Source organism: Bubalus bubalis, chromosome 8, assembly GCF_019923935.1.
Source record: "Bubalus bubalis isolate 160015118507 breed Murrah chromosome 8, NDDB_SH_1, whole genome shotgun sequence".
In the NCBI taxonomy this organism is placed as follows: domain Eukaryota; kingdom Metazoa; phylum Chordata; class Mammalia; order Artiodactyla; family Bovidae; genus Bubalus; species Bubalus bubalis.
In genome coordinates this window covers 67,121,009-67,144,316 of record NC_059164.1, presented here as the reverse complement: position 1 = coordinate 67,144,316, position 23,308 = coordinate 67,121,009, and the positions used below count along the sequence as shown (strand labels likewise).

At 40.7% G+C, this 23,308-nt stretch overlaps 1 protein-coding gene and 1 pseudogene across 5 annotated transcripts in view; one reads left to right on the top strand and one right to left on the bottom strand.

The window, feature by feature from the left end:
* The window catches only part of CREB5 (cAMP responsive element binding protein 5), a 442,951-nt gene that overhangs the window by 223,934 nt on the left and 195,709 nt on the right, over window positions 1-23,308 (top strand). The window lies entirely within an intron of this gene.
* LOC112586646 lies at window positions 5,815-13,810 on the bottom strand (annotated as a pseudogene).

Sequence of the window (23,308 nt, the reverse complement as noted above, 5' to 3'; positions counted from 1 at the left end):
ACATTTACACAAAGGGGAAAATTTACTACTTAAACAGAGGGACCTAAATCCCCTAGGCTAAATAAACCCAATGAAAACACAAGAACTGCGTTTACAGGCCTCCCAAAGATAAGAATTCAAGCTTTAAAAAGGTTCCTTCAAATGAAAAATGGATGGTGGGGCTGCTAATGGCCCAGTAACCTAGGAATGTAACTCTTCCCTAATGTGCAAGATCTTCGGATCAGTTCCAGCTTCTCGGGGTAGAGGATTTTCACCCCAGGCTTCTGCATGGGTCTGGGCCCAGAAGGTCCCATTGTGGCCTTAGAGATTTAACGACCACCTTGGAAGACAGACTGTCTTGGCAGTTTTTTTGTTGTTGTTGCATCTGTTGTGTGTGTGTGTAAAAGAGAGAGAGTTGCCTGTGTGTGTCAGTCTCTGGGAGGAAAGGCAGGGGCCAAGGCTGGGGAGAATGTATGTATCCCCTGCTTTTTCCAGTTAGACTATGGTGGGAGACTGAAGGGACCTTAGCCTTCTGAAACTTAGGGGAAGAAGAGTTAGGAAGCTTAGAAATCTCCTAGTCGAGTCACTGCTAGGTGTTTTTCTGCAGAAATAGGTTATTCATTAGGGCCACTGTGAGGCAGTAGGTTTCGCCCAGCACATTCTCAGACTTCCAAGTGGGATGGAGGGTCCCTGAAGCTCATTGCCAGTAAATCTTGCCACTACATTAAGGACAAGTTACAACATGCAGGTGAATTTGTGTTTCTGTTGTAAATCGTCTGAATATTCTCTTTAAATAAATATGGTGACTGGGGAAAGGGGTCAATTACTAAAGGAACAAGGGAATTTTTTGAGGCGATGAAGCTCTTTTTTATCTTGGTTGTGGCAGTAGTTACATGACTATATGAATTGCAGTATTAAAAAGGGTGGATTTTAGCATCTGTAAATTATAACTCAATACACCTGGCCTCCCTAAAACTACAGATGAATAAATAAAGAATGAATGGATGGATGAATGAGTGAATTTTTTTCACTTGTCTCCTTGCTGCTTTGCCAGCCAACAAGCCATTTAGACAACATTTCCCTTTCAAAGGAAGGACACCACGTCATCAGCTCTGTCCTTTGAGTTCATGATGCCAGTAAAACTGTTGCAGAAAAAGCAAAGATGGTGTGTGTTTCCTTCTGGGGCAGATGACCTAACCTTCCAGGTAGCAATGCCCTTGTATGGTTAGCACAGGTAGGGAAATACCTAGCTTCATGCTGACTCACCAGGTAAAAAATCATTTCTCTGGATGAGTCAGAATCACAGATGTGTTCTGAACAGTCTCACATGTCCTGCATTGTGAAAGGCTGAAAGCACCAATGAGGGCAGACACTTGCAGGTCTCACTGGCCCTATATGGACATCAGCCTCAGTCTAGTCTGCCGCACTCCCAGGTCCTGGCATAGTCCTGTTGAAGTCAAGCCCTCTAGCTCACTCTGTCACATACCCAGTTAGGTACAGGAGAAACTGATTCAAATTTATACATTACTAATGTTGTTTATTTAGTTATAGGTAAACCTAATAATGGTAGAATAAATGTTTCAATGTTAAGTATATGTCTGTTCGTATTTCTGAAGAGTAGGGGTGTGTCTGTGTGTATGTAAGGATACAGAGTTAAAACAGACTTGGGCAATGTAAAATACCACAGAAAATAGGGGTTTCCAAGGAAAACATGGGGAAACGCTGTAGGAGAATCTAACGCATGCTATAGCTTTTAAAAGGAAACATTAATAGTGAAACATGCCCTCCAAGGGCAAGTCAGTAATAAATTTCATGTCAGAAATTACCTGTCAGTAGGATTATGTTAAATAATGTTGAATTGTTATTAGTCGGAGGGGAAAGAGCAGAGTAACTTTCTCAAAAGTGTTCAAAGAGTGTCATGTTTCACACACAAATCCCATTATTGTTTAACAGGATTTTTGTGCTTAACCCTTCTCAAAGATGTATTGAAAATTTTGACCATTTTAGTTCATACTCCAAATGCAGTCATTAAGGAAAAGAAGCCAAACTTTCTCTGCAGGAATTTGGAATTACCCAGAGGACTAGTGTATCTGATTAGACATCCATTGTAGAGTGTCCCAGTTGATAAATGTCTGCCTGCTTACTGGAGCCACAAAGAAAAATGTCTTCACTTCTTTGCTTCAGCAATGCAGTAATGAAATAGTGGGGGCCTCCCTGTTTCAACATTTTGAACATTTTGCTTGTTTTGGCCAAATAACTGAAAATGTATTTTCCCCTTGAAGAAAGTCTCATAGCAAATGTGTGAATTTTTAAGGTTCATTGCAATATATTTGGTCTGAAACTGAGTCCACTCATTGAGCCAGGGCCCAGAACCCTACCCCAGATGCGATGAAGATGGAGACTGCTGGGAACAGAGTGGGAAACATAACTAAGGTTTAAATGTTAGCTGACACATTGTCACGGGGCTTTTCACTAAGGGCTGCTTATGACTCATAGGTGTCAAATCATCAAGTCATTACCCCTAGAATAAAAGATCATTTCGACTTTATGTGAACTGAATGAAGCGTGATCGCTGCATTGGATTTGGGTTTGTGAAAGACGAAGTCAGAGGTAAGCTTTGGGATCCCTCCATACACTTTGATTTCACTGCTTGATGACTGATCATTAGCTGTCCTGAGTCCCTTTTGGAAATTGTCATATTTAATGACATATTTGACTTCATGACATTCAAACAAGATCTTGTCAGTGAGTGACTGATTGCCTGAGCACAGTAGGCATTAGTGGAAACCTTTATTTCTTCAGGTCATCAAATCTCAATATTTGTAAATTACTCAAGCAGTAATTTACAAATGGTCTTGGGGGTGGCTTAGGGTCATAGATAAATTTTCCAGTGTGCAAGCCACTGCATCCTTTGGGGGCTACTTAGAATCCAGAGGGGCTGATTGCCAGCCTGGAGCATTCTGATCTGCTTCAGGAATGCTGTACTGGGGGTAAGCCCAATGACTTTTTTTTTTAATTTATTTATTTTAATTGGAGGACAACAGTTCACAACACTGTGGTGGCCCCTGCCACACATCTACATGGACCAGCCATGGGTGCACATCCTGAACCCCTCGTCCTGACCCCTGCATCCTGAGCCCCCTTCCCTCCTCCCTCCCCACACCATCCCTCTGGGTTGTCCCAGAGCATCAGCTTTGAGGGCCCTGCTTCATGCATTGAACTCACACCGGTCATCTATTTTACATTTGGTAATATACATTTTTCAGTGCTATTCTCTCAAATCATCCCCTCCTCACCTTCTCCCACAAAGTCCAAAAATCTGTTCTTTACATCTGTGTCTCTTTTGCTGCCTCGCTTATAGGGTCGTCGTCACCATCTTTCTAAATTCCATATATATGCATTATTATGCTGTATTGGTGTTTCTCCTTCTGACTTACTTCACTCTGTATAATAGGCTCCAATTTCATCCACTTCAGTAGAGCTGACTCAAATGCATCCTTTTTTATAGCTGAAAAACATCCCATTGTGTATAGGTACCACAATTTCCTTATCCGTTTCTCTGACAATGCACATCTAGGTTGCTTCCATGTCCTAGCTACTGTAAACCGTGCTGCAATGAATATTGGGATACCTATGTCTCTTTCAGTTCTGGTTTCCTTGGTGTGTATGCCCAGCAGTGGGATTTCTGGGTGATATGGCAGTTCTATTTCCAGTTTTTGAAGGAATCTCCACACTGTTCTCCATAGTGGCTGTACCAGTTTGTATTCCCACCATCAGTGTAGAGGGTTCCCTTTTCTCCACACCCTCTGCAGCATTTATTGTTTGTAGCCTTTTTGATGGCTGCCATTCTGACTGGTGTGAAACGATACCTCATTGTGGTTTTGATTTGCATTTCTCTGATAATGAGAAATGAGATTGAGCATCTTTTCATGTGTTTATTAACCATCTATATGTCTTCTTTGGAGAAATGTCTGTTTAGTTCTTTGGCCTCCAGGAGGATACCACAATGATTCCACTGGAACATTGGCCCACTTTTTGATTGGGTTGTTTATTTTTCTGGTATTGAGCTGCATGAGCTGCTTGTATATTTTGGAGGTTAATTCTTTGTCAGTTGCTTCATTTGCTATTATTTTCTCCCATTCTGAAGGCTGCCTTTTCACCTTGCTTATAGTTTCCTTCACTGTATAAAAGCTTTTAAGTTTAATTAGGTCCCATTTGTTTATTTTTGTTTTTATTTCCATTACTCTGGGAAGAAGGTGGGTCATGGAAGATCTTGCTGTGATTTATGTCAAAGAGTGTTCTGCCTATGTGTTCCTCTAAGAGTTTTATAGTTTTTGATCTTACATTTAGATCTTTAATCCATTTTGAGTTTATTTTCGTGTATGGTGTTAGAAGATATTCTAGTTTCATTCTTTTATAAGTGGTTGACCAGTTTTCCCAGCACCACTTGTTAAAGATTGTCTTTTCTCCATTGTATATTTTTGCCTTCTTTGTTGAAGATAAGGTGTCCATAGGTGCATGGATTTATCTCTGGGCTTTCCATTTTGTTCCATTGATCATACTGTCTTGATGACTATCACTTTGTAGTAAAGTTTGAAGTCAGGAACATTGATTACTCCAGTTCTAGTCTTCTTTCTCAAGATTGCTTTGGCTATTCAAGGTTTTTGTGTGTTTCCATACAAACTGTGAAATTATTTGTTCTAGTTCTGTGAAAAATACCATTGGTAGCTTGATAGGGATTGTGTTGAATCCATAGATTGCTTTGGGTAGTATGGCAGTCATTTGTGTTGTCCATTTGAGATTTGATCTTGAAGTTAAGGAATGGTTTCTTAATTACATTGCAAAATATATAACTTATTAATATCATGTTGTGAGTTAGTTGTAACAGAGGCTAGGCTGCTGTCATCAGCCACAACATATATAGTGAGATCAAGACCTAGTCAGTGAGACCATGCCTTTTTCATGAGATACCACCTTCACCACCAGCAGGCTGCCTGCCTGATCTAGTCAAGCTTCAGTCAAAACAGATTGGATACTCTTGTTATCACTTCTGGGAGATTCCTCATGTTTCAGTCATAATGAGAAACCCATTCATTTCCCAAAACTTCTTACCTTCATGTGAAATCCATTCCTTCCATTCCTGGCCTAAAACTCTCTCTCTCTCTCTTTTTTTCTTTAACAGTTAGGAAGAGCTACCTTTTGTTCTAATTGTGAACAAAACTTCTTAAATATTTTAATCACAAACATTTCAGACATTATAGAAGTACAAAAGTCATGATAAGAGGCCCAGCATGGACCTACCACACAACTTAAACAGTTATCAGCCCGTAACTGGCTGCATTTCATTGGTGTATCTACCCATTTCCAGCCACTCCAAAGGTTATTAGAAGGAATATCCTATATATCATAGCATTTTATCCATAAGTATTTGGAATATAAGTATGAAAAACAAGTTCATTAGTTTTTTAAAGGGAAGTAACCATGATACCAGGCTTCCCAGGTGATGCTAATGATTAAAAAAAAAAAAAAAAAAACCTGCCTGCCAATGCAGGAGATGTGGGTTCAATCCCTGGGTCAAGAAGATCCCTAGAGGAGGGCATGGCAACCCACTCCAGTATTCTTGCCTGGAGAATCCCGTGGACAGAGGAGCCTGGCGAGCTATAGTGCAGGGGGTCACAAAGAGTCAGATACAACTGAAGCAACTTGGCACAGAACAGCACACAACCATGATACCATACTTTCACCTAAAATTTTACCCATAGTTTAGTATTTTTAAACATCTTTCAGATGTCCTTATTTGTTCCATAGGATTTTTGCCCTTCATTTTTTTATTAATTAATTCACTTTGTATTTCGCATATAGAATTGCGACAGTGGTGGCCATAGATGGAGCCTGAGTTCTCTGCAGGGAAACTCTGGTGTGACTCTATAGGAGATGACCATTGGGTTCCTGACAGGGAAGCTTGGTGATCACAGTCTCTTTTCAGAGGTCAGCTGTAAGTCTTGGAGATGAAATCACAGTGGTCAAGATCGGCAGTGCAGCCCCCAGCCGAGGTGTGGCAGTCATCCATACTGGCCATCCGTAGTGACTTCTTGAATGCAGAGGCCAAGATGATGCCAGTGTCTCTGGGGTGGAAAAAGACACTCACCATGGAGGTGGGCATCTTGCAGGGACAGTGTGGTACTTGCCTGTCTTGCTCTTCCAGGAGCATTGCCACACTGGGACAACGGAGAGCTTGAGCAGGATGATGGCCTCTAGGATGGCCGTGATGACTTCTTTTGGGCACTTAACACTCAGATTGACATGTCCATTGTAGTCCAGATGGCAACAGGTACCTTGAACCTGGTCCAATGGCTAGCATAGGTCTGCTTTTGTGGATATTATCTTCAACACCTCATCCTTGAGGCACATCCCCAGGAGAAAGTTGGTGATTTCAGATTCTGTGATGGGCATGGAGAAGAGAGAAATCTCATCCAGGGATTTGGTCTTCCTGTCCTTGACCAGGAGCCCAGCTTGGCCTTGATTTCTCCACCTCAGTGATGTGGACTGGGCTGCTGCTTCCTACTCCAGGGCCCCAGGAACACCAGTATGTCTGTTCCATTTGGTGTTTTCCCAGATAACAAGTGCACTTTATTTTAATTGGGACTGAAATACTCTCTATGCATTGAAGTTGGTTGACATGTCTTTCATGAGGCTTTTACAACACATTCTTCTCCCTTGCCCTCCTTTTTTTTTTTGTTTTGCCTTGAAATTTATTTGCTAAAGAGTTTGTAGAGTTTTGCAGACTGTGAATATTGTTGATTCCATTCCTGTGCTTCCAGTTTAACAAGTTCCTTTGTTTCTTATATTTCCCATAAATTGGTGATTTAGACTTTCTTGGCTTGATTTAGCATCAAGTTCATTTTTTTGAAAAGAGTACTTCATAGACAATGTGGAGTACTTCTGTCAGGAGGCACCAAATTCTTTAGGAATCTGACAATCATTGACAGTCCTTGCCTAGGTCCCTTACTTTGGAAATTGCAAAATAGTGAAGTACAGTTCTATCATCTCTGCTTCATTTTTTAGCTAGAATACATCTGTAAGGAGGATCTACCTTCAACTATGTGACTACCTTGAAGCCCAGTTCAAAACTTCCTTTACCTCTTTCTGCCATCTTTCCTTGCTGCCATTATGGTGCGCATGAATGTCCTGGCTGATGCTCTCAAGAGTACCCACAATGCTGAAAAGAGAGGCAAATGCCAGTTGCTTATTAAGCCATGCTCCAAAGTCATCATCAGGTTTCTAACTATGATAATGAAGCATGGTTGCACTGGTGAATTTGATATCACTGATCATCACATGGCTGGGAAAACTGTGAACCTCATTGGCAGGCTAAATAAGTGTGGAGTGATCAGCCCCAGATTTGACGAGCAATTCAAAGATCCAGAAAAATGGCAGAATAGCCTGCTCTCATCCCTTCAGTTTGGTTGCATTGTACTGACAACCTCAGCTGGCATCAGGGCCCATGAAGAAGGGAAAATCCTTGGATTCTTTTTCTAGGAATGTAATATGTACAAATAAAATGTTTCAGAGGACAGAGGCAAAACAACAGCAACAAGAAAAACTTCCTGTAGCCTATTGCTCATTTGTTTTAGGGACAGGGAAATGTCCTTTTATCCAGTAAGTATCCAGAAACAACACTTCATCCATAAAAGGAGATAGCATGTAGCAGGAAAAAACAAGCCAGGGGCTCAGGAGTCATGGCTCTATCTCTGAAATCTGTATTGATGTTGGACAAACTGTGTCATTTCTTAGAGCTGGAGGTTCCAAGCCCCTACCTACAGAGAAGCAGTTTTTCCCTAATTTCATTTGAACAAATCAGACCATGACTTTTAAAATAATTTTATCAATATTTTATTGAAATGTAGTTGATTTATAATGTCATGTTAATTTCTACTGTACAGCAAAATGATTCAGAATGTGTATGCTTTCTTTTTCTTTTTTTATTTAATTTTAAATTTTATTTTATTTTTAAACTTTACATAACTGTATTAGTTTTGCCAAATATCAAAATGCCAGTGTGGTTTATCACAGGATATTAACTATAGTTCCCTGTGCTATATAGGAGGACTTTATTGTTTATCCATTCTGTACATAATAATTAGCGTCTATTAACCCCAAACTCCCAGTTCATCCCTCCCCTACCCCCACTTTCCCTTGGCAACCACAAGTTTGTTCTCTATGTCTGTGAGCCTGTTTCTGTTTCATAGATAAGTTCATTTGTGAGGCTGTGGCTTTCTATCACTAAAGTCTCTTTCAGTGAAGACATTTTATGATTTTCATTTAGGATAAAACAAGACCTGTAAGTCCACATCAGGATATTTAGGAGCCAAGGACCAAGAAGAGCTAAGTATTATTTCTAAGAATGTGTTATTTCATTTATTCATCCATTAATTCAGTAGTTCATTTATATTTTTAGTTTTTAACAGGGCTTTATGCTATCTAAGTCTCTTTAACATCTAAAGCTTGAAAGTGGGTATTGTGAGCAGTAACCTTTAGGGGATTTCCTGGGGGTACTATCCTTGAAGCCTCAGCCTGAGGATCAGAGAGTTGAAGAAAGGATGCTGGGATTCTTGACAGTCTTTATTGATATCATCCATAAGAATGAGTCCATGTACTTGACAGATGAGTTTGGAATTTTCCTCATGGAAAGACTCCATGGAGGAGCCAGTGTAGGGGGTATCTGACAATATTCCTAAGAGGGAAAGCAATGTAGAAGGACATCTGAAGAACTCTCACTAATTGTTTACGTGATCAAGTTAATCTCAAATCATAGAGAAAAAAATTGATCAATGATCCTACTTCCAAACTCCTCGTCCAACTGTCCTTCAGTTGTTTGTGAAGAGAACTCTCATCCACACAGCTAATGAGTGAATATAGATTACAAGCATTGAGTCTGGTTTTAGCGCAGTCCCAGGTTCCAGGTAGGAAATACAGACTCTGCTTTCTCATTAGTGCCCCTGAAGTTTTGCTCTGGGTATGTGTATTCAAAGAGGTTCACAGGTATACATGTGGCGGATTCATTTTGATATTTGGCAAAACTAATACAGTTATGTAAAGTTTAAAAATAAAATTAAATTAAAAAAAAAAAATAACAAAGAGGTTCAGGTTGATGGAGACTTCCCTGAAGGTTTGGTGGTAGAGACTCCACTCTTCCACCACAGGGGACACCAATTTGATCTCTGTTTGGTAACTAGGATCCCTCACGCTGTGCATTGCAGCCGAAAAAAGAAAAGAAAAAAACAGAAACTCTTTTCTCAATAAAGTGAAGAAAATATTTAAAATAAACAAAGAAAGCTAAGTGGCTCATGTCAAGGGGGTGAGTAGAAGGAAAGCACAATCCCAGAATCCATCGTTGGAATCACACCAGCTGTGACAGAGGCAGCAGAAAAATAAACTCGACGGTTCTCACCTCTGAAACTAGGCGCAGTGCGGGCTTCCCTTCCTCACAAGTTCACTCAGTGCTTAATCACAGAAGGTGCTGCTGCTTCTCTGGCACTTAATAACTTAATAGTGGGAGCAGTTCCTGGCAGGAGATGTTATGAAACAACCTGCAGAGTAAGAGGGGGTGGGAAAAAGAGCAGTGCTTCATTTAACAAATTCAGAGCCTTTCTTGGAGGCCATGAAGTTCTCAGTTCAAGTTAATTATCGCCAACAAATATTTATTTATTCCCTTGGTGAATATTTATCAAGGGGCTCCTTTGAGTAGCATGCAGTGTTGATGTCACCCTGACACGGAGATGACAAGAAGCAGTCCTTTATAAGCAAAAGGCAGAGACCGTTTGCACAGATCATTATGAAACGAGGTAAACTTTGATAGCTCTGCATGAAAGGGATACAACTGAAAGTTTTATGAGGACATGGTAGGAAGAGATTAGTTCTAGGTGGAGATTGAGAGTCAGCCTAGTAAAGGAGATGGCATTGAGACCGAACATGGACAACTGGGGAGAATTCTAGCAGGAGAAGGCAGCAAGGAGGAGGCAGGAGGCGTTGAGGACGGAGCATCCACAGGGAGCCAGGGTAAGGCATGGGGAACAGCTTCCCCACTTGGCATCCGTGAATTCCTAAAGACGTTTGAGCTTGGAATCCTTGCGTATGCCGCTGGTTGAGACCACGATGCTATATGAAAAGGAGATGTGGTTTATGTTTCCCTCATTTGTGTCAACTGCACTCCTACTGATCTTGTCAGAAATCATATTCGTCTCAGATTCTGAAAAAAACAAACAAACTCCATTTCATTCTATTTTTTACCCTGCATCAACACATCTGCTTCTCTGTCGGATGCAGCTCTGACTTTAGGACTGGTGTTGCCCTAGGCTCCCCTGAGCAGCCACCCACATGGTGAGCAGTTGTCCTACTTTTCAGGGTTCCAGGCATCCTGTGCCTTTGCCCAGGTAATCCTGCAGGACCAGTAGGGCTCTGGGATTCTAGATCTCTACACTGGTACAGCCACTCACAGAGAGGGCAGGCCTCCCACCCCAGCCTCCCCTGAGATGTGGCAACTCACCAGATTGTAGGTAAACACTGTCCCACCCCACTGGCTAAGCACTAACTTTAACAATTAGATTCCTGCTTCACAAACTACCAGTGGGGTTAGGCTAGGGATCACAATGTCAATCACTTTCTTTCTCAATTTGAGAAGAAAGGGAAAATTCCTTGCAAAAGGAATGCAGGTATAATTCAGACATTGTAACATTCTCTTCAAGACAACAGCAGCCACTCTCTAGATGCACAGAACATTTTATGATTTATTAGGAACTTTCAAAGACAGGATCCAATTTGATTGTTACAGGATTCATCATTATTCCCACTTTATATATAAAGAAATTGAGAGGCCCATTCATTAATATAATAAAAGTCATGGCTCTCATCTGGGCACATTGCCACGTTTTGTCCGAAGCACTTTACATTTAACTCATCAAAGCCCCTGAATTGTTCTGTAAGGTAGATGGTTGTTGTCCTCATTTTGCTGCTGAAGGAAACAGGCACAGAGGAGTTCTATAGTTTGCTCAAAGGCCCACAGCTAGTATCTGGGAGAAGACTTGCCCAGTGTGGCTCCATGGGAGCACTAGGTGGCCCATAGCCTGGGTCTGAAAGACAATGCTTATCCAGATCTACCACTGACCCAGCCAAGAGAATTCCTGAATATCATGTGTCCCATGGCAAACGTTTCTGCTAAACAGACACCTTCAAACACCTTCTCTATCCTTGTTGTTGTTCAGCAGCTCAGTTGTGTTTGACTCTTTGTGACCCCATGGACTACAGCACACCAGGCTATCCTGTGCTTCACCATCTCTGGAGTTTGCTCAAACTCATATCAAGTAAGTTGGTGATGGCATCCAACCATCTCATCCCCTGTCCTCTTCTCCTCCTGCCTTCAATCTTCCCCAGCATCAGGGTCTTTTCCAGTGAGTTGACTGTGCACCAGGTGGCCAAAGTACTTTAACTTGGGTAGATTTTGTCTGTTTGCTTGGCTGTGCTGGGTCTTCATTGCTGTGCGGAAGCTTCTTTAGTTGCAGTGTGCAGGCTTCTCATTATGGTGGCTTCTCTTGTTGCAGAGCACAGTGTCTAGAGTGTGTGGGCTTCAGTCGTTTGCTTCACATGGGCTCAGTAATTGTGGCTCCTGGACTCTAGAGCACAGGCTCAGAAGTTGTGGCTCATGGGCTTAGTTGCTCCTCAGCGTGTGGGATCTTTCTGGATCAGGGATGACACTCTGCATTGGCAGGTGGATTCTTTACCATTGAACCACCAGGGAAGGCCCTATCTTGGGTAAATTTTGAGATAACTCTAAAATAGGAAATTTTTTGTTGCCTGCTTGTTTTCCCCCTGTCATCTGACATTGAGATCAGATCAGATCAGATCAGTCGCTCAGTCATGTCCAACTCTTTGCGACCCCATGAATCGCAGCATGCCAGGCCTCCCTGTCCATCACCAACTCCTGGAGTTCACTCAGACTCACGTCCATCGAGTCAGTGATGCCATCCAGCCATCTCATCCTCTGTCGTCCCCTTCTCCTCCTGCCCCCAATCCCTCCCAGCATCAGAGTCTTTTCCAATGAGTCAACTCTTCGCATGAGGTGGCCAAAGTACTGAAGTCATCATTTCCAGTGAGAAAACCGCACATCTAAGCCCTTCCCGGTTTCTCCAAGATGACGATGAAGCATTCTCTGGGAATAAGAGGATGTTTCCATGTTTTGTGCAGAGCAGAGGCACATGGGGAAACAGCAGTGTACACAGCACTAGAAAGCCTGGATTGTGGTCATGGGCTAAAGGTGTGACCTTGGACTAGTTGTTGCACCTCTCTGAGCCTCAACTGTATCAAGTAGTGACTCTTCTGCCTATATCATGTTAAAAAAAATTATAAGGATTAGTATGAAATCTGTAGCATAACATATGAATGTGGTGAGCTACTGTTGTCCTTTACAGTTCCTAGCCATAATTTGTTGGGGTTTTTTTTTTTCCCCTCAAAGCTTATTCTTATACTTCAATGCAAGAAATTTTTTTTAAAAAAGAGATTCCAAAACAGTTTGTAAGTTTCTGCACAGCTTAGGCATTATTATAATGAAATGAGCTTGATTTATTAAAGATTCTGAAAACAATAACTTTTAGGCTGGTACAATAATTCACCCCCTATGGTTAGAGCCAAGGATATATTTAATCTGTATAGAGGAGAGAAACAACTTTTGTGATTTTCTCATATATTCTTCTAGAACATTCCAAATAAGTCAAACTTTTAAGATTGGAAAAGATTTCAGCTTTGAAAAGATTTGCTTTTGAGTTAAATAAATCTTGATGAATGGAAACAATATTGCATGCTAGTGAAGAGTATGTGGGCTTCAGGGAGAAATAGAACTTATTACTAGTCAGAAGAGTTGGGCTTGGGTTCTGGCTCCACCACTTACTGTTCTGAGACCTTAGGCAGATTTTTGAGCTGCACTTGGTCTCTTTTCCTCACCTGCAGAATGGGTACATAATAATAATTAACTATATAGGTATCTATGAGGATTAAATAAAATAATGTATGTGAGCATTTAGCATGGTAAATGCTCAAAAAGTGTTAGCTTTTTCTGAAAAAAATTTCATACTACAGAATCCCCTTCTTTCAGCCTGAATACACTGTATTTTCTTTATTCATTTGTCTGTCAGTGGACATTTAGGTTGTTTACACATCATAGCTACTGTGAATAATGCTTCTATGATTATGGGTGTGCTAATGTCTCTTCAAGATCTGAGATCTTTATTCTCATTTTTTTGAATAAATACCCAGCAGTGGAATTTGGGGATCATATAGTAGATAAATATATAAATGTTCCCGACCCAAGGATTGAACCGTATGTCTTGCGTCATCTGCATTGGTAGGTGGGTTCTTTACCACTGGTGCCACCTGGGAAGCCCCAAATATATGTGTGTGTGTGTGTGTGTGTATACGTGTGTATTTTTGAAACTTCTGTACATTTTTAGGACTTCCCTGTGGCTCAAATGGTAAAGAATCTGCCTGCAATGCAGGAGACCCAGGTTCAATCCCTGGGATAGGAAAATCCTCTGGAGAAGGGAATGGCAATCCACTCCAGTATTCTTGCCTGGAGAATCCCATGGACAGAGGAGCCTGGCAGGTTACGGTCCATTGGGTGGCAAAGAGCTGGACACGGCTGAGTGACCACCTGCTACTCCTACTCTGTACTGTTTTCTGTCGAGCTTCACCATTCTGTATCCCCACCAATAATATACAGGTGTTTCAACTTCTCCGCCGCCTTGCCAGCACTAGTCTTTGGTTTTTCTTTGATACTAGCCATCATGACTGGTGTGTCACGTTAATCCCACTGTGGTTCTGATTTTCATTTCTCTGATGATTAGTGGTATTGAGCATTTTTATCATATACATGCTGGCTATAAAGTTATTATGTTAAGTGAAATGAGCCAGTCACAGAGAGACAAATACAACATGATTCTCTTGTGCCTAAAATAGTTGAATTTATAGAATCAGAGTGGAGTGATGGTTGCCAGGAGCTCAGAGGAAAAGGGAATAGGGAGTTAGTTACTAGTCAACCAGCATGCAGTATCAGTCAAGAAAGATGAGTAAGAGACCTGCTGTACAACATTATACCGATAGTCAACAATAATGTATAAAGTGTAATAATAATATGTAATAAAGTATATAAAATGCAATAATATACTTAAAAGCTTATTAAGAGGTTATATCTTGTGTTAAATGTTCTCACAACAAGAAAGTATTTTTTTTTAATTCTAAAGTAAAAGTGGTCTGAAAAGTTGGGAAGGTCTGACATTGTTTCTAAATTTATGAAAAAATATGTTCCAATGTGGCTATTCAGATCACCCTCACAGAACTGCTCAGTTCTTAAGATTGATATGATATAAGACTAATAAGGCCTTTTTGAATTATATATAGTATTGGCTCATGACCTTTTGATAATGCTAAAATAAGAGATTCATCAATAAGAAGTAATCAGATAGGAAGAAGCAAAAGCATTGACATGATAAATTATTTTGTACAGATCGATCAATAACAGAAACCTGGTACCTTCCTAGGTAAGCACCCAAACAGTCTTCTGACATCATTTCTAGAATAAGATGGTCTCACTAAACCCCAGATTTGGCTCTTCAGGAAGCTTCTATCTTAAACTAAATCCTACTCAATAGTAAATAGATTTTGATTTAATATCCTTGAACTGATGAGTTTGCTTGGATTATTGTATGATTTAAACAATAAATAAAAGTTATCTCCATCATACATATAGTTGGAACTGAATCAGTAAAAGACTTAAAATTAATAGCTCAGTGGAGTAGTAAATGCCAAGGCTCTGATTTATACTCTGTTATTGAAGTAGCAGAAATAGAAGGGAACTTCTCTTTGGAAATGCCCAAAATCACGATTCCTGAACCATTGATGCTAATATTGTTGAGGTCTTTGTTTTGGAGCCATCTGATGAGAAAAGCTACCATGGAAGGAATTTCTTTAATTTCTTCAATGACTAATTTCATTTGGAAGAAGTAGTTTCATTTATACCAAGTATATTAGTGAACAGTGTTACAAAAGAATTCTACTATTAAAGGGAGCATTTTAGAGCCCACTTTCCCTATGAAGTCACACCCATCAAGATCATGTCTTGGTATCTCTAGATTTTCACACAGGCCTGGTACCTAATAAAGATCATGATTGTCTCCAGAAGGAATCATCTTTAGATGATGAAGGTGTTCACAGGGTAGAAGTTTCTAACTACAATTTATATTTCATCTTATGGAGATACTAAGAACCATATGGGCTTCCCTGGTGGCTCAGATAGCAAAGAATCTACCTGCAATGCAGGAGACAAGGGTTCCATCCCTGGCCTGGGAAGATCCCCTGAAGAAGGGAATAGCAACCCCCTCCAGTATTCTTGCCTAGAAAATCCCATGGACGGAGAAGCCTGGCAGGCTACAGTCCATGGGGTCACCAAGAGTCAGATATAACTGAGTCACTAACAAACACACACAAACAAACCATACATCTAGAAAATGCCTATACCATTCACTTTTCCATACCCGGCCCCAGGCTCCTCCCTTGTGACCCCCTTGTTGGCATCCAGAGCCATCATGGTGAAGAGGAAGGAGGCCACAGATTAACCTGCATTTAAGAATATGCCTATCCAGTCAGCCACTTGTGAGTCAAGAGATGTCTGTAAAAGATTGCCTGTCCTCTGCTATAGAAATTCTGTTAACCAAATAGAGAATCAAATAAAAAAAGAGAGAATGAAATGAAAATCTATGATCCAGTTGCTTTTGAAGATGAAGGAATGTTTGCTGGCATTACCATTTTACAAAACCAATGAGAAGTCCCTAGAATTAATTTTATCTAAAATCTAGTCCCAAATTTGGAATTGAATGTTAATCAAAAAAGTTATATTAAATCTCTATTTCCAAAATAATTTCAGAATGACGTGGACATTTCCACATGCCTAATATGGCAGTATCTCCCGAGGGCCCTCAGAGCTGAGTGGCCTTGGAATTGTGTATTGAGACTAGAGCAGCCCCTAGAGATGTCCAGACTAGGATTAGTCAGAATCTAATCCAGTCTTGGCTGGCCCTGGAGACTCAGAGGGGTCACAGGGAATCCTGCGTCTCTGGTAGAATAATGTTTGCCTTGTCAGGCAGTGTGTAAAAAACTATTGGCATGCAGGGTTACTGATAAATGCCAAGAGCCAGAAAGTTTGGGTTATGATGGTTAAGAACAAAGGAAAGTATTTACAATATCCCTTTTGCCCCAAAATAGATTCTAAACACTCTACAAGCACAATGGAATGCATCCATTCATTTCTAAATGGGTCGTCTCCTACCCCCATGTTTAGGTCATAGCTATTTCTAGACTTTCATGTGACAAGACCTTCACAGACCAAATTCAGTAGTGTCACCTTCTGAACCAAGTAGCTGCATATACTGCGGTTTTCCCTTGTTTATTTTGCCTTGTTTTGTTTTACACAGCCTGTATCACTAGTGTCCCAATCAAGGTCAGCAGATTGAATTCAACCCCATTCATTTAAACGAGCGAGAGATTCATGCCAGCACCATGATCTCACCACCCTGAGTAGCAGAATGTGGCCATGCAGCGCGCTGAAGTCAGTCTTCCAGACGCAAGTGTTCAGTGTGACCCTGAAACCACACCTGAAAGACAGGATGGTGTCGTCATACCAGCATGTGTTCTGACTTCAGCTTCATTTATTAAGGGCAACATGTATCCGGAGGTGAAAGAAAAACTTGAAATGGTTGATGTATTGTTGTAATTGAGGAAGTGCCAGTAATTCGCATAAACGATATCAATGGAGAAGATTCATCCAAACACCAGCGTGGAATTTCCTAATATTTGCTGCCAATTTGCTATCAAGTAGATGGTTAGGAAGTCTCAGGTGGATGCTAATCGCACAAGGGCCAAAAAGAATCTTATTACCAGGGTGGAGGTCAGTGATGAACATTGTGATATGACGTCATATGCCTTGCAGTGCAGCTCTGTGCAGTGTGCCAGGCTGGAGATCAGTGTGCACGCAGTGTTGAATGTTCCCTGTGAGTGAAACTCCAGGGAGGAGAGAGTGGCGAGTTCCTCTTGTCGCCAGGTGAACTCTGATACACATAAACAGATTCTCTCTCTCTCTGTCTCACACATACACACACACAGCCTTCCTCTCTCCAATTATATATCTCCTTAAAGATGTTCATTACACCAGTCACAGTGGAAGGAAAAGAAAACTCTTGCCAACTTGTAGCCATCAGACCTGCCTGCTAGTGCAGTTGTGTACAAGACTATGCACATGTACTCTAGCACTGAAGAGGCACCCAGAGAGGAAGGAGACTGCATCGTCCTGTAACAACTAGGGCTGAAGAGAGCAGAATTGTAACTGGCATTTCGTAAAATTGTATTACGTCTACTGAGTGTTTTATATACATTTTCTTAGTTAATTATGATATCAGTGACTTAAGGTAGGGACTGTATTTCCATTTTACAGATGAAGAAACTGAGGCTCAGAGATGTTTAGTGACACCTATGGCCACACAAATCCTCTCTAAACCACTGTGCAGTACAAGCCAAAATAGGAGTGAATAGAATGGCGACTTGTTGTTCTGTACCAAATGTAGTCTCCACTTATATATGTATGAATATGAATGGCTTATCATATGTTTAGGCCTGAGCATGCCCAAGATCCCATAGATGGACACTTGCACACTCGTACACTGGTGGTCCTGTTACCAAATGTTTTGACCTTGTGGTAGCCTCTGGTCATATTCTAATATTTTTAGCCAAAGTTATAATAAAGAAATCTTTCTACTTCAAAATAGCCTTGCAGATCAAACTCTGGACGATCTGAAATGTCACTTCCCTGTTTGGCGAGGGTTAAATGGTTGTCTCAGGCCAGTGTTTAGTTCACATTCTATAAATGGCTCTTACTCCTTGATCTGAGTCACTGTATGTATTACAGCAAAGTCACTTACAGATCAATTTATTTTTAGCATCTTAAAGAAACAGATTCAACAGGGAGTGTTTGTCAGACCACAGGGTAACTCGAAGGAAAACTTATCTTTGTGAGGAACTTTCTTTCTTCTGGATTCCTCTGCCTACAGCTCTCTGCTTGTGCTAGGCCTTTGCATATTGTAGTAAAATGTTTTGAATTATTTAAATAGCAGACTGGCAGAACTTTATGCCAATATCTTACATAGTAGAGAAGTTTTGTGGTGTGCAAGTGGCAGAGCCTTTTGCATTTTAAGGGAAAGAATATTGGGAAATAAAGAGTACAATTACCTACCTTTCAACTTTGTAATAGAAATTTTCTCTAAGATGAAAACCCAGGAATATGACTAAGCACAATGGTGATAATGATAAAGGTGAGGATGCCGGTGATGGTGATGAGGGTAGTGAGTGATGCCGTTGATAAGCACCACCACCTTTAGGAGAGATTCTGGATCCATCCGTTAAATAAATATGGCATGCTGCCCTCTACAGGTATGCAGTCTAAACCGTAGAGTATTAAAATCGCACAAATAGGTAAAGCAATCTCAATTACAGAGACCAGTGTATACATGCAAGTTGAATATTAAAGCCAGTTAAATAAGTAAAACCTTTATACTCTACAGGTCTAATTTGTATAAATTCTGAAGCCAAAGAAGAAGCAAGGATTTAGTAATTCATTTATTTTACATTTCTTTTCTGAGTTTTTAAATGTGTATATATGAGGCCAATGGCAGAAGCCGGAAAGACCAACTGGAAGTTCATGGACACTTGAAAAAGTGTCTGCTATCATAATTTTCTGCTGACAGTTGAAAAAGCTAATTGTCCTCTGGTTTGGTTAAGACATGTTATTTATGGATAAGGTATTTAATGGTATTTTAATGAACAATTAATGAATAACAATAGGTCTAGAAACATTACATTTTGTTTGTATTTCAAAAAGTTTGGCTTTTATTTCACATTCAACCAACATTTTTAAAAACTAAACTAGCAGGCTTTGGAAAAAAAAAAAAAGAAGGTCTGCCTGGCTCCATCTCTACCCTTCTACTTCTGCCGCACCCCTGTCTATACTCTCGTTATTTCAGTATCTGAATTGAACGTTTTCTTCAATTTACCCTTTACTCTTCCTTGCTGGGGATATGAACCAACAGAGGAAAAACTGCTAGGCAAAGAATCTTTAGAACTTATTTCTTATACTCACCTTCCACCCTTGAGTTTAGTTTAAGTTTGTTCCTTCTGATCACTGAGCTGTTCTTAATGTTATTTATTTCCTCTAAAAGGAAGGGCTGTCTCAATAGGGCTGAGAACCCATGAGTCTGGACTTTTTTGGATTTTGCCATGCAGGCCAATGAGTGCATAGAGCAGCGGTGATGAGCACCAGCTTCAGAGCAATCCTGGGCTCGTGTCTAGCTTCCTCCACTTACCTGCTGGGTGATTGTGGGGCCTATTATAGAATGTCTCTGAGCCTCAATTTCCCATCAGCACATGAGTACAATAATATCTACCTCAAAGGAGTTGAGGAGGATTTTAAAATACACTAGAGGATAAAGCATTTTTGTAAGTATCATCTTTTTTCATTCCCATGACCACCTTGTAAGGAAGAGGCTACTATCACCCCAACTTACACAATGAGGAAATACAGCTTAAGGAGGCTATGAATGAGTTTAAGTAAATGAATCCAAGTTACAGGTCTGGTAGGTGTGGAGCTGGATTCAAGCCCAGGTCGAGACCATGTATTTGACCTCTGTGTCATTCTGTCGGATATCTGTATCTATTTTCCCCACACATGTTACTAGGATGCTAAACAGAGTGAGTTTCACTTTCCTCTTGAAGTCAGTCCTCTCCCCCATCATTCTGATTTCTTGCCAGGCTCTGGTCTCTCCAACAGCAAGCAGTACAGATGAGAAGGGTCAGTCTCTGCCACCTACAGTCTCAGTGCCTGGTAGACATGGAAGAAGCTACTAAAAAAATTCACTCTACCCTGTGACTCTCAGAGTTGACTTATATAGTCAAAAAGAAGGGGATCCTTGTTAGTGGCTAGCGTTAAAATCCCAAAGTGCAGTCAGCCAAAACCTTATCCAGATGCAAGTGTGTGGTCACTGGTCATGCATTTCTGTTTGCTGAATTCCATACAACCCAGGCAACTGCCTTGCCTCGCTGAAGATCCACTGGGGAAAAAAGTTATGTGCGCTAGTATGAAAAAACATGCAAGCCGAGTTCTCCATCGTTGTCAGGAATGTTTGGTACAGCCGTGTTTATTCCATGGCCTCCATCCATGGTGAATGTGCCGTCAGTTCTCGTGGGGGAAAATCCAACCCAGAGCTTCCTTATTGGCTGCTCATTTTGTTAAAATGACGTCGCTTTGTAGAGGATCATCTATTACAATCAAAACAATTTTGTGGAATGATTAAAGTACATGCATTTTAGTGGAATAACTACTACTAGAGTCTTTTGGACTGTTGTTAGATTGAAAATGCATATAAATTGTCCTTAAGTACCATATGCTCCTTTTCTTCACCTAATTTCTCACATCCTCTGAGGAAATTTTACGATACTGATATTCTAACAGATCATTGTCTTTCTTCATTATGGCACACTCACTTTATTAGTTCATCCTTTGTGGGTGCATTTTTGTATGTTTAAAATTTGTATTAGCCATTTTATGATAGTACAAACTCACTATTTTCTGTATATTCTTATCATAGATTACTAGAATAAGTGATCTTTGATGTATATGAAAAATGACACTCAGTTCTATCTTTAAATATCACTTTCTTTCAAAGGCTCCAGTGGCTTTACCATTTTTGAGTTGAATGATTTTTAATATAAAGTACTTGGAATTGTTGAAGTATGGAAGAATTTAAATCTAAAATTAAAATTTTCTGGTGGTCTCCTTGGTACGAGCACTAGCTAATACTGATTGATGACTTACTATACACCAGGCTTTGTTCCAAGCTTATCAGTATTAACCCATCAGCTCTCATAACCATCCTATGACATGCCCATTTTACAAACAGGAAAATTGAGGCATGAGAAATTAAGAAACTTGCCCTTGGTGACACAGCTACTAAGTGCTGTTTCTGGGATTCAAACCCAAGGGGATCGGGGCCCTTACTCTGCTCCTTTTGTGCGACTTCAACTATGGGGTGATCCAATCCATTTTATTACTTTTAAAGAACATTTACTTACTCTCTTAAAAGAATACAAATGGATTGTTATCTTTAGCCAGAGAGAGAAGGAAGAGCTTATTTATGAAGGGATCTAAACAATAAGCAAGAATTTGCTCTTTCTCATGCTGTATTGAAAGGCCTGGTACAGGAGGTCGACTATGTGTTACTCCCCCTGGTGTTCAGGAAGGGTGCCTATGGGGGCCCTTCATCAGATGTAGGGAAAGCAACCCTGGAAATGCTTCATTTGCTTTTTGTTCCTGAGCTTGAGAAAAGAAAAGCAGCTAGAATGTGCTATAGGAGTTTCTTTTCTGATCTGTTTTTGCTCTCAAGGCTTGCAATAAGGTAGAAACAGTTCAGTATCTAATTGCAACCCTTGATGGCCAAAGTTATTAAAATTTCTAATTTCCTAAAATTTCTCCTGCCCTCCACCCCTATCCGTTCTGCCACGCCCCTGGCCTTCTGCCAGGGAGTCTGGTTTTCCATAATTAGCGTGGTGATTCTGATAATCTTTCCCTGTCTTCAGCAGTGGCTGCTGGGCACTTTCTTCCCCAGATCTCCATCACAGTTTTCCCTGTTACTGTCTGTTTGGAGTTTCTGATAATCAATATTCCAAGGAGAAAAAGGTAAGATCTCCTTGAATTGTCACATCAACTTGAGCTTCAGTTGTTTGTTTTAGATGAAATATAGCACCCTGGTTCCTTAAAGTGTGGCTCACCGCTGGCTACCTGTGACTCTCACTTAGGGAGCTTTAAACAGTACCAGTACTTGGACTCCACCCCCAGAATGTTTGAATCATTTCTTCTGGGGTGGAGCCCCAGGCATCAGCTTTTCTATTCTTTTTTTTTTTTTTTTTAATGAGGTCATGGTTGAGAAACATTGGACTAAATTAATCTTTTGGCTTAAATTTGAATACCAAGGCCCTGAAAAGCCTTGGCTCAGAAATATATTCAACTCATTTAAATGAACAATTGTTCCTGTTGTTTTAACCAGTTCCTGTCTGTTTCAACCTACCTACTAACATGTGAAAAGGGAGTTTTTGCTATACAGCATGGTCATCCCCAGATTAAAGGGAAAGGATGAAGTTCATGCCCAAGTGTCCTCCCAACCCTAGGCATCTCTGGCTACGTCCTTTACAATAGGCCCAAGTGTTCCATGGCTGAGATGTTTCAGCATATCTTCAGCACCAAAACAAACACACACAATCACCAGAAGTCATTTTCATGTTAGTGCCTTGTCATTCTGGGTGTTCAAGAAATCAAAATTTGTCTGTAGCTTAGTACATAATGCAGGGGCTACTGTTACTGTATGAGATTGGAGATGAATCTGGTTCCTCATATATAAAATCATGTATAAAAAGGCAAGATCTACTGATGCTTGCCTTACAGGATTGTTTACAAATTAAATGACAGAATTTATTCCAATGCTTTTGATCTACCTGCTTGGACTTTTTCCCCACTTACCTAGTTGATAATAGTTAAGAGCCTAGACTTCTAAATGAGGGTATCTATTTAAATGGTGGATTCGCCACTTGCTGTGTGATTTGAGGCTAAATGATACTTCACTTTACTTCTCTGAAAATTGGCATCATAAAAATATTTACAGATTGCTGTGGAGATTGAATGAGATAATACATGCAAAATCCTTAGAAAAGTGTTTAGCACATAGTAAGCACTCCACATGGCTTAGATTGTTAGTAGTAATCCAGGGGGCTATGTTAAGAAAGTGTGAGGATGGACACATGGAGGCAGGCCCTATAGGGAAATCCAAATGACTAATTTATTGCCCCATTCTCCTTCCATCTCCTCCCTTCCCTCAGAGAGTTGTTCTGGAATCATGCACCCGGTGTACAGGTCAGCCAAGCTGCTCAGCTTTTGCTGGCCCCTGAACTCTTCTTTCTGGCCTCGGTAGACAGATCAGAGAGGCTCTGGGGCAGCCAGCAAACAACTCTGTATTCTCTGTTGAGCAGGCAGCTGGAAAGTGGGGAGTTTCTTTGCTCCAAAAGATAGTGGGACAGTCAGGGGTTGAACGGTCTGTGCTGCTTTCAGAAAACTCACTGGCCTTTCAGAGTCAGTCACGACCCCGACACAGAGGGCCGCAACACTCTCCTTTACCTCTTGGGCGTCTCAAGTCTT